Here is a 9,925-nt window from a genome sequence, read left to right as displayed (position 1 = left end):
TAGGCAAGAAAAAACGGAGAAAACTAAGCATAGAGCCTGCCCCTTATGCAGAGAACCCCTGTTGCAAAACTGGGATAAGAAATTGTGCGGTTCCTGTATAGGACAAGTCCTTTGTGAAGAAACCCCTAGTTCCGCCTCTGAATTACGATCCGTAATAAGATCAGAGGTAGAAACAGCATTTAAATCCCTTAAAGGGGAAGGGGTTAAGGAGAAAACACCTGTAACCTATTTTCACTCCGATTCTTCTAGTTCTGAGGGGGGTGCTTCAAACAGACGAGGTTCCTCCTCTGATTCTGAGAGTGGAGGCCGCCACTGCTTCCCCTTAGACGAAGTAGATGTCCTTGTGAAGGCCGTAAGATCGACCATGGGGGTCCTAGATCCACGTCCTGACAAAACAGTACAGGACATTGTTTGGAGGCCTGGGCCAGAAAAAGCGTAGTCTTTCCACTTAACTAAAATGTTCAAGCCTTAATTAAAAAGGAGTGGGAGAAACCAGAAAGAAAAAATTCATCCGTGCCCTCCCTTAAAAGGAAATATCCCTTCAAGGAAGAGGCTTCTACGTCATGGGACAAGGCCCATAAACTTGACGTAGCAGTAGCCAAAGCGTCAAAAAAATTTGCATTGCCCTTTGAGGACATGGGAACTCTGAAAGATCCCCTCGATTAAAAGAGCCGATACCTTCCTTAAAGGGGCCTGGGAATCTGCAGGGGGATGTTTAAGGCCTGCAATAGCAGCCGCGTGTACTTCCAGATCTTTAATGATTTGGATAGATAACTTAGAAAAACAACTAAAGGTACCGTCACCCATAACGATATCGTTAACTATATCGTTGCTTTTTGTGACGTAGCAACGATATCGTTAACGAAATCGTTGTGACAGCGACCAACGATCAGGCCCTTGCTGGGAGATCAGGACTTTATTTCGTCACTGGATCACCCGCTGACATCGCTGAATCGGCGTGTGACGCCGATTCAGCGATGTCTTCACTGGTAACCAGGGTAAACATCGGGTTACTAAGCGCAGGGCCACGCTTAATAACCCGATGTTTACCCTGGTTACCATTGTAAAAGTAAAAAAAAACCACACTACATACTTACATTTCTGTCACGTCCTTCAGCGTCAGCTTCCCTGCGTCCCCCAGTGTCAGCGCCGGTTGGCCGTATAGCAGAGCACAGCGGTGATGTCACCGCTCTGCTTTCCGGCCAGCGCTTACACAGTGCAGGGAAGCTGAGGCCGGGGGACGCGACAGGAATGTAAATATGTAGCGGTTTTTTTTTTTTTTGGTTTTTTTTTTTTACATTTATGGTAACGAGGGTAAACATTGGGTTACTGAGCGCGGCCCTGCGCTTAGTAACCCGATGTTTACCCTGGTTACCCGGGGACTTCGGCATCGTTGGTCGCTGGAGAGCTGTCTGTGACAGCTCTCCAGCGACCAAACAGCAACGCTGCAGCGATCGGCATCGTTGTCTATATCGCTGCAGCGTCGCTTAATGTGACGGTACCTTAAGAGACAGGGTATCCAGACAAAATGATTGAATCAATTCCCATGATTAGAGGGGCGGCAGCCTTTTTGGCAGACTCATCAGCCGATTCAATCAAACTTACTTCAAAATCGGCAGCCTTATCTAATGCAGCTCGTAGGACGCTATGGCTAAAAAGTTGGCCGGGCGACCTACAGACTAAACAAAAACTGTTCAATCCCATGTGAGGGGAAATTTTTGTTTGGGGAAACTACATGACATTTTACAAAAAGCCAGGGATAAGAAGGGGTTCCCTAACCTGGCCACACCATTTGTTAAGCGGCCCTTTCGGAGTTGGAAGTTTTTCCGGAGATGTCCCCCAAGGGAACAGAACTGATGAGAGAAGGAGGGATAGGGGCTTCCTCTTTGGTAATTCCCCAAGAGATTAAAAAAAAAAACCCTAAGTGACACCTCCCCCAGGGTGGGAGGGAGATTATCTCAATATCTTCCGGCCTGGGAAAAAATCTCAACCAGTACTTGGATTTTAAATCTGATAAAGATGGGACTTAAAATAAACTTTACCTCCCTTCCTCCCCAAAACTGTGGTCACCCCACTAAAACCCTCACCTCAGCAACAACAGGCCTTGGAACAAGAAATCTCAAAGCTCATAATCAAAGACGTGATCCAAGAAGTTCCCCTACTGGAAAGAGGGAAAGGGTTCTTTTCCCCACTATTTCTGGTCCCAAAACCGGATAGTTCCTTCCGCACAATAATACATTTACGGAAACTAAACAGTTATGTAAAAAATCAACCTTCAAAATGGAATCAATAAAATCAACAATCAAAAACCTGTTTCCGAATTCCTTCATGATAGTACGCGTCGCTGAGATCCAACACTATCACGTCCCCATCCACAAAAACTCCCAGAAATACCTCAGACTAGCAGTAGTCATGGGAGGAGAAATAAGACAAAACAGTGCAAGGCCCTTCCATTTGGCATTTCAGTAGCATCCCGTATATTTATCAAATTGGTAGCGGGAATGATGGCCCACATAAGAGAAAAAGACATTCTAATAATACCATATCTGGACGACTTTCTAATTGTCAGCAACTCAGCCCAACACTGCCGCCAACAATGCGACAGAGTAATAAAAATTCTTAACGGAGTTAGGTTGGCTCCTAAATCTCCAAAAGTCAAAACTAGAACCGACCAGGGTTCAAGAGTTTTTGGTCCGAACTTTGGACTCGATAACACAGGAATGTCATCTTCCAGACCAGAAAATATCAAATCTTGTGTCCACAGCTCGCTGAAACCCTCATATGACCCTGAGAGGGGCGATGTCACTGCTGGGGTCCCTTTCTGCTTGTCTCCCAGCAATACAGTGGGCACAAATTCACACGAGGGACCTCCAGTGGGATATTCTGAGGAATCGGGTTACACTGGGGGGACACCTAGAAGGACACATGACTAAATTCAAAGACTATTCGTTCCCTAGCCTGGTGGATAGATTCCAACAACCTATCAAAGGGGGTTCCGTGGGTAATAGACATATCTCGGATAGTTACCACGGATGCCAGTACCACGGGGTGGGGAGCTCACCTGGACAACAGTATCACTCAGGGAGTCTGGACAGATCAAGAATACGAGGTATCCTCAAATCAAAAAGAACTTTGGGCAGTGAGCCACGCTCTATCATTTTTTTCTTCCCAGCCTGCAGGGGCATCATGTCCGGGTTTTTTGGACAATCAGGTAGTGGTAGCCTACCTGAACCATCAGGGGGGGACCAGATCCCAACCCCTAATGAAGGCCACTTCCCAGATCTTCACCTTAGCAGAAGACCACTTCCTATCCCTCTCTGCGCTACATATAAAGGGGGCAGAGAACCAAAAAGCAGACTTCTTAAGCCGTACCCAGTTAAAACAGGGAATGGGCACTGAACCAAAGCATTTTCGATCAGATCACCAAAATCTGGGGGGTCCCTGTAATAGACCTCTTTGCCAGTGCAGAAAACAGAAAAGTAAAGGAATTTTGTTCTCTGAACCCCAGAGGGGGCCCTCGGGCACTGGATGCATTCACGATCCCCTGGACTCAGGGTCTTGCATACGCTTTTCCCCCTCATATACTTATCCCGGCAGTTCTGCGGAAAATCACAGGACAGGGCGAGAATCATCCTAATAGCCCCCTTCTGGCCCAAAAGGGCCTGGTTTTCCTGGCTGAGAATCCTATCGGTCACCGATCCCTGGGTTCTTCCGGACCTCTTATCACATGGACCGGTGTTCCACCCTCAGTCAGCAAACCTCCACTTGACAGCGTGGAACTTGAGAGGTCACTACTAAGGGCAAGGGGCTTTTCAAATAATTTAGTGTCTACGCTATTAAAAAGTAGAAAAACAGTAACAACTAAAATCTACGGTAAGACCTGGAAAAAGTTTCTGTCCACCTCTGGGGTAAAACTACAAGATGGGGTCCCAGTGGTCAAAATATTAGAATTTCTACAGAAAGGCTTGGATATGGGCCTCTCGGTGAGCACCTTAAAAGTGCAAATAGCGGCTTTAGGTGCATTATACAGTGAGAATATTGCCACTAACCCATGGGTAACAAGGTTTATTAAAACTGCGATACGGTCTAAACCCTTAAAAATCAAGTCTTCCAACCTGGGACTTGAATTTAGTCTTATCAGCTCTGACAGAACCTCCGTTCGAGCCCATAGATTAGATACCACTTAAAATCTTATCTCTCAAAACAGCCCATCTCACAGCTTTGACATCTGCCCGTAGAATTAGTGACCTCCAGGCTCTATCTGCGAACCCTCCCTTCACGCAAATCATGGATGATAGGGTAATATTAAAAACAGACCCCGCTTATCTACCCAAGGTTGCTTCCAATTTCCACAGGTCCCAGGAAATAATCCTTCCTTCCTTCTGCCCAAACCCTAAAAATAAGAAAGAGGAAAGGTTCCACACATTAGATGTGAGAAGGTGTTTAATACATTACTTAGAATCCTCCCGACAGTATAGGAAGGAAGGGTCTCTTTATCTGTTTTCAGGGCCCTAGGAAAGGACTCAAAGCCTCCAAAAGCACTATAGCTCGCTGGGTAACTGATGCGATAGCCTTGGCGTACTCATCCACGGGAAACGCAGTTCCTGAGGGGCTCAAGGCGCACTCTACAAGAGCTATGGCGACCTCTTGGGCCGAAAGGTCGGAGGTACCAGTAGACAAAATCTGTAAGGCGGTCACCTGGTCATCACCTTCAACCTTTTTTAGGCACTACCACTTAGACCTGGCCTCTTCGTCTGACTTAACCTTCGGAAGAAGGGTCTTGCAGGCTGTGGTCCCTCCCTAAAGCAATAATCTCTGTAATTCTCTCTGGTAGTGCTGTCATGGGCGACTGAGAATAGAGTAGTTACTTACCGATAACGGTATTTCTCTGATCGCCCATGACAGCACCACGGAGAGGGGATCCGCCCACCAAGGACAGGAAACCTACGGATAAAAAGGCGGTACCACTCTCCTGCATCAGTTGGTTTCCTGTCCTTGATGGGAGACCTACGGACTTACCAGTCGTCGTTGGAATTCCGGGGCCAACCAGTCCGATTCAGGCAGCTGGGGTCCCTCTGCCTCGGCTAGGGTGGTGACCCGAAGCGCCACCGCTGGGAGCCAGTGAGCCGACAGGGTGTGCGGGGGAGGTGACAAGGAATTCGCGGTCACCTCCCCAGGTAAGATGCAGCAGCGGCAACATCCAGGGGGGTCCCTCTGTGGTTGCGGGAGGTGCAGCGCGACCCTCCCTAAAACAAGCATAAGTCTGCATGCTGCACCGCCATCGGGCGTGCAGAGAAAGCGCTACAGGGCTGCATAGGACCGGGGGTGCCGGTCAGCAGCGCCATTCTGCTTCCCGGGCGCCATCTTGGAAGTTCGGCGCATGCCCGGGATCTAGCTGGTCTCGCAGTGCGCTCGTGCGCCGGTATGCGCAGGCGCCGGGAGGGCTTCCGGCCGGGCGCTTGGGCGCTTCATGCAGGCGCCGGTGTGTTTCCGGACGGGCGCCTGGTGCGTTCTGCGCAGGCGCCGGCGAGGTTCCGGCTTGGCGCGGTCTGCGCAGGCGCCGGCGGGACGGCTGTTAGAGCGTTCTTGGCACCATGTAAGAGTTACTGCGCAGGCGCCGGCGGTCGCTACTGCGCAGGTGCGGGCGGCGGGAGGATTCAAATAGCAGAATCCATATCCTCCCAGTGGCTCTGCAGTAAAAAGCAGGAGCCTCAAGAGATAGGAGCGCTAGCTCAGCCAAGCTCGAGGCAGCATCCGCACACCAGCAGCAGTATGAGCGACCCGGCATCACCTTTGCCCGAATCACCTCCACCTGCAGCATCGCCACAGCAGCAGCAGCAGCAAAAAAGGCGACAGCAGAAAGGGCACCAGGACACCAGCAAGGAACGCCAAAGGTCTCAACACAGTAAAGAGTCCAGTACGGCGTCGGGGAGAAAGCCAGAGGCACAGAACCCCCAACCGGTATTTATGGGTCCTGGAGGTGGTAAGTGGATCTTCGTGAATGTCAGAGACAGTAAGAGTTATTTAAAAAAAAAAAAATGCGTTAAACGCATTCTTTGCGTCTGGAGGAGAGGTTTTTCCACCAACATAGAAGAGGATTCTTTACTGTTAGGGCAGTGAGAATCTGGAATTGCTTGCCTGAGGAGGTGGTGATGGCGAACTCAGTCGAGGGGTTCAAGAGAGGCCTGGATGTCTTCCTGGAGCAGAACAATATTGTATCATACAATTAGGTTCTGTAGAAGGACGTAGATCTGGGGATTTATTATGATGGAATATAGGCTGAACTGGATGGACAAATGTCTTTTTTCGGCCTAACTATGTTACTATGTTAAACCGCACCTTATACCCATACGGCCTTAATAGGCTTAGTGGCGCACGTCACTGCCAGGGGGTCAGCCCAGCTACAAAGTCCAATCCATAACAAAGAAGAAGACAGCGCCACACCGGTCAGTGAAGAGCTAAAACTAAGCACAAAAGTTGCGCCATCTGTAGAGAGGATCTTCCACCTACATGGGATAAGAGACTATGCAATACTTGCATTCAGCAGACTGTATCTGAAAACCTTCCAGGGTTTGCAACAGATCTTAAAAGCCTAATTAAGGAGCAAGTGGAGGACACCTTTAGGTCACTAAAAAGTGGAAAAAAAAGGAGAAAGACCAAACACAGGTCCCCATCTCCAGTCTCAAAATCCGAAAGTGATAGTGAGAGTTCAATGTCATCAGTCTCCTCCGACTCATCTGCATCATCTACTTCTTCCTCAGGGGGACATAACTGTTTCCCTCTAGAGGATACTGATGGCCTCATAAAGGCGGTGAGAAGTACCATGGGGTTGGTAGACTCCCATCCTAAAAAAACAGTACAAGACATCATGTTTGGGGGCTTAGAACAGAAAAAGAGAAGAGCTTTCCTGCTTAACGAAGCAATCGCGGCCTTGATTAAGAAGGAACGGAAGAAGCCCATGAGGAAGCCTCTCTTGACGCCAAAAAGGAAATACCCCTTTGAGGAGGAATCGTGCTCCTTTTGGGAGAAGGCCCCCAAATTAGATGTAGCAATTGCTAAAGCCTCAAAGAAATTCGCCCTCCCATTTGAGGACATGGGGGTTCTAAAAGATCCCATGGACAAGAAGGCAGATGCCTTTCTCAAGGGGTCCTGGGAGGCAGCAGGAGGAGGCCTGAAGCCGGCAGTTGCAGCAGCATGTACTTCACGCTCGCTGATGATCTGGCTTAACCAACTAGAGGGTCAATTAAAGGGGAAAACTTCCCGGGACTCAATTCTGAACACATTACCCGTAATGAGAGGGGCCGCGGCTTTCCTAGCTGACGCCTCGGCCGACTCCATCAGGCTGTCCGCCAGAGCAGCAGTGTTTGCTAATGCGTCTAGGCGCGCCCTCTGGCTTAAGAATTGGCCAGGTGACCTGCAGACAAAAACGAAACTGTGTACCATCCCTTGTGAAGGAGAGTTTCTGTTCGGGTCAACTCTAGATGACATCTTGGAAAAAGCAGGGGACAAGAAAAAGTCCTTCCCCTCTCTGGGTCTCCCCTCTTATAGGAAGCCCTTTCGGAACAAGAGGTTTTTCCGTAAGAACCCAGGGAGAGGCCAGGGGAAGTGGGAAGATAAGAACAAGAATAAAGGGTTTATCTTCAACAAAAACCTCAATGACAGCAAGAAACCTCCACAATGAAGGTTCGCCCCAGGTGGGAGGGAGATTCTCTCTTTCTCCCAGCCTGGGAAAAGATTACCTCCAGTCAATGGATCTTAAACATCATAAAATCAGGACTGAGATTAACATTCAAGAGGTACCCTCGTCCCTCTTTCAAGATAACATCTACAAGATCCTCGGCAGAAGAGCAGTTAACACTAGAGAACGAGATTGTGGGGTTAGTAAAAAAAGGAGTATTCCTGGAAGTTCCCCCTCAAGAAAGAGGGTAAGGGTACTATTCCCCTCTGTTCCTAAGAAAGAAACCAGATGGTTCCTTCAGGACTATTATCAATTTGAGGAACCTAAACAATTACCTAGAGGTTCAGGCATTCAAGATGGAAACGATAAAGTCATCAATCAAAATGCTGTTTCCTCAATGCTTCATGGTGGTCCTAGACCTGAAGGACGCATATTATCACGTCCCAATACACAAGGATCACCAAAGATTCCTCAGAATGGCAATCCACATCAAGGGAGTCCTAAGCCACTTCCAGTTCACAGCACTACCATTTGGCCTAGCAATAGCCCCGAGGGTCTTCACAAAGCTGGTCGCGGAGGTAATGGCTCACCTCAGGGAAGAAAACACCCTGATCGTACCATATCTGGACGATTTTCTGGTGATAGGCTCCTCCCCGCAACATTGCAAGAATCAGCTAGATTTAGTGATTCATTCTCTAAAAGACCTGGGCTGGCTAATAAACCTAGAGAAATCCAGATTGGTGCCTTCTCAGGTTCAGGAGTACCTAGGTCTCACTCTAGACTCCAGGAAAATGGAATGCCGGCTCCCAGAAAGCAAAATACAAAAGATAATGAGCTTAGCGTTAAGAGTACAATCTCTCCCCTCTATAACTCTCCGTCAGGGCATGTCCCTGTTAGGCTCTATGACCTCTTGCATTCCTGCGGTCCAGTGGGCCCAACTACACTCAAGAGATCTCCAATGGCAGCTACTTTCAGAGCAAATCCTCCTAGGAGAGCATTTAGACGGGCGGTTAACATTATCTCCTCGCACCAATCACTCTGATTTGGTGGACGTTGCAGGAAAATCTTTCCCAGGGAGTCCCATGGGTAATCCCAATATCAAAGGTCCTAACCACGGACGCAAGCCCCTCAGGGTGGGGAGCTCATCTGGGCGACTTGGTAGCTCAGGGCATTTGGTCTCCTTCCCTTGCAAACAATTCCTCCAATATGAAGGAACTCCTGGCTGTAAAATTTGCCCTTCAGGAATTCTCGGGAGTCCTTCAATCTCACCACGTAAGGGTGATGTCGGACAATCGGGTAGTAGTGTCCTACATAAACCATCAGGGGGGTACCCGTTCCAAAAGCCTAATGGAAGTGACCAACTCGATCCTTCAATTAGCCGAGAACAACCTTCTATCCCTGACAAGCCTACACATAAAGGGGGTAGACAATTACAAGTCAGACTTCCTCAGTCGATCCAGCCTAAAACAGGGGGAATGGGAACTAAATACAGAGATATTTACCCAGATCACACAAAAATGGGGTGTTCCCAAAATAGATCTCTTCGCGAGCCATTTAAACAAAAAAGTAGCCTCCTTTTGCTCCCTATCTCCCCTGGGGAACCCAGTAGCTGTGGACGCGTTCCTGATCCCTTGGGGTCACCATCTGGTCTATGCCTTTCCTCCCCTCATTCTGATTCCAGCAGTGCTGAGGAAGATTCGGGAGGACGGGGCGCTGGTCATTTTAATTGCCCCGTTCTGGCCGAAGAGACCTTGGTTCTCATGGATGAGGAAAATGTCAATATCCGACCCTTGGGTATTACCAGACCTCCAGGATCTGTTGTCACAGGGCCCAATCTGTCATCCACAAGTCAAGAACTTGCACTTGACAGCCTGGCTCTTGAGAGGAAAATATTAGAAAACAGAGGGTTCTCTTCGGGGTTAATCTCAACTCTGTTAAAAAGTAGGAAGCCGGTTACAACAAAACAGTACGGCAAAATATGGAAAAAGTTTCTGTCCTTTTCAGGTGCAAAAATAGGGAAAGAGATTCCCATCAATTCCATATTAGAGTTCCTACAAAACGGGTTGGATATGGGTTTAGCCACCAGTACCCTAAAAGTTCACGTGGCAGCATTAGGAGCCCTATTTAATTTCGACCTAGCTTCAAATAGGTGGGTCTCTAGATTCATTAAGGCAGCAGGAAGATCAAGGCCTCTGCCAGTAAAAGTGGTTCCTCAATGGGACTTAAACTTGGTCCTTAAAGCACTGA

This window comes from Ranitomeya imitator, chromosome 2, assembly GCF_032444005.1.
Source record: "Ranitomeya imitator isolate aRanImi1 chromosome 2, aRanImi1.pri, whole genome shotgun sequence".
NCBI classification, from domain to species: domain Eukaryota; kingdom Metazoa; phylum Chordata; class Amphibia; order Anura; family Dendrobatidae; genus Ranitomeya; species Ranitomeya imitator.
Note: the sequence above shows the minus strand (reverse complement) of the source record.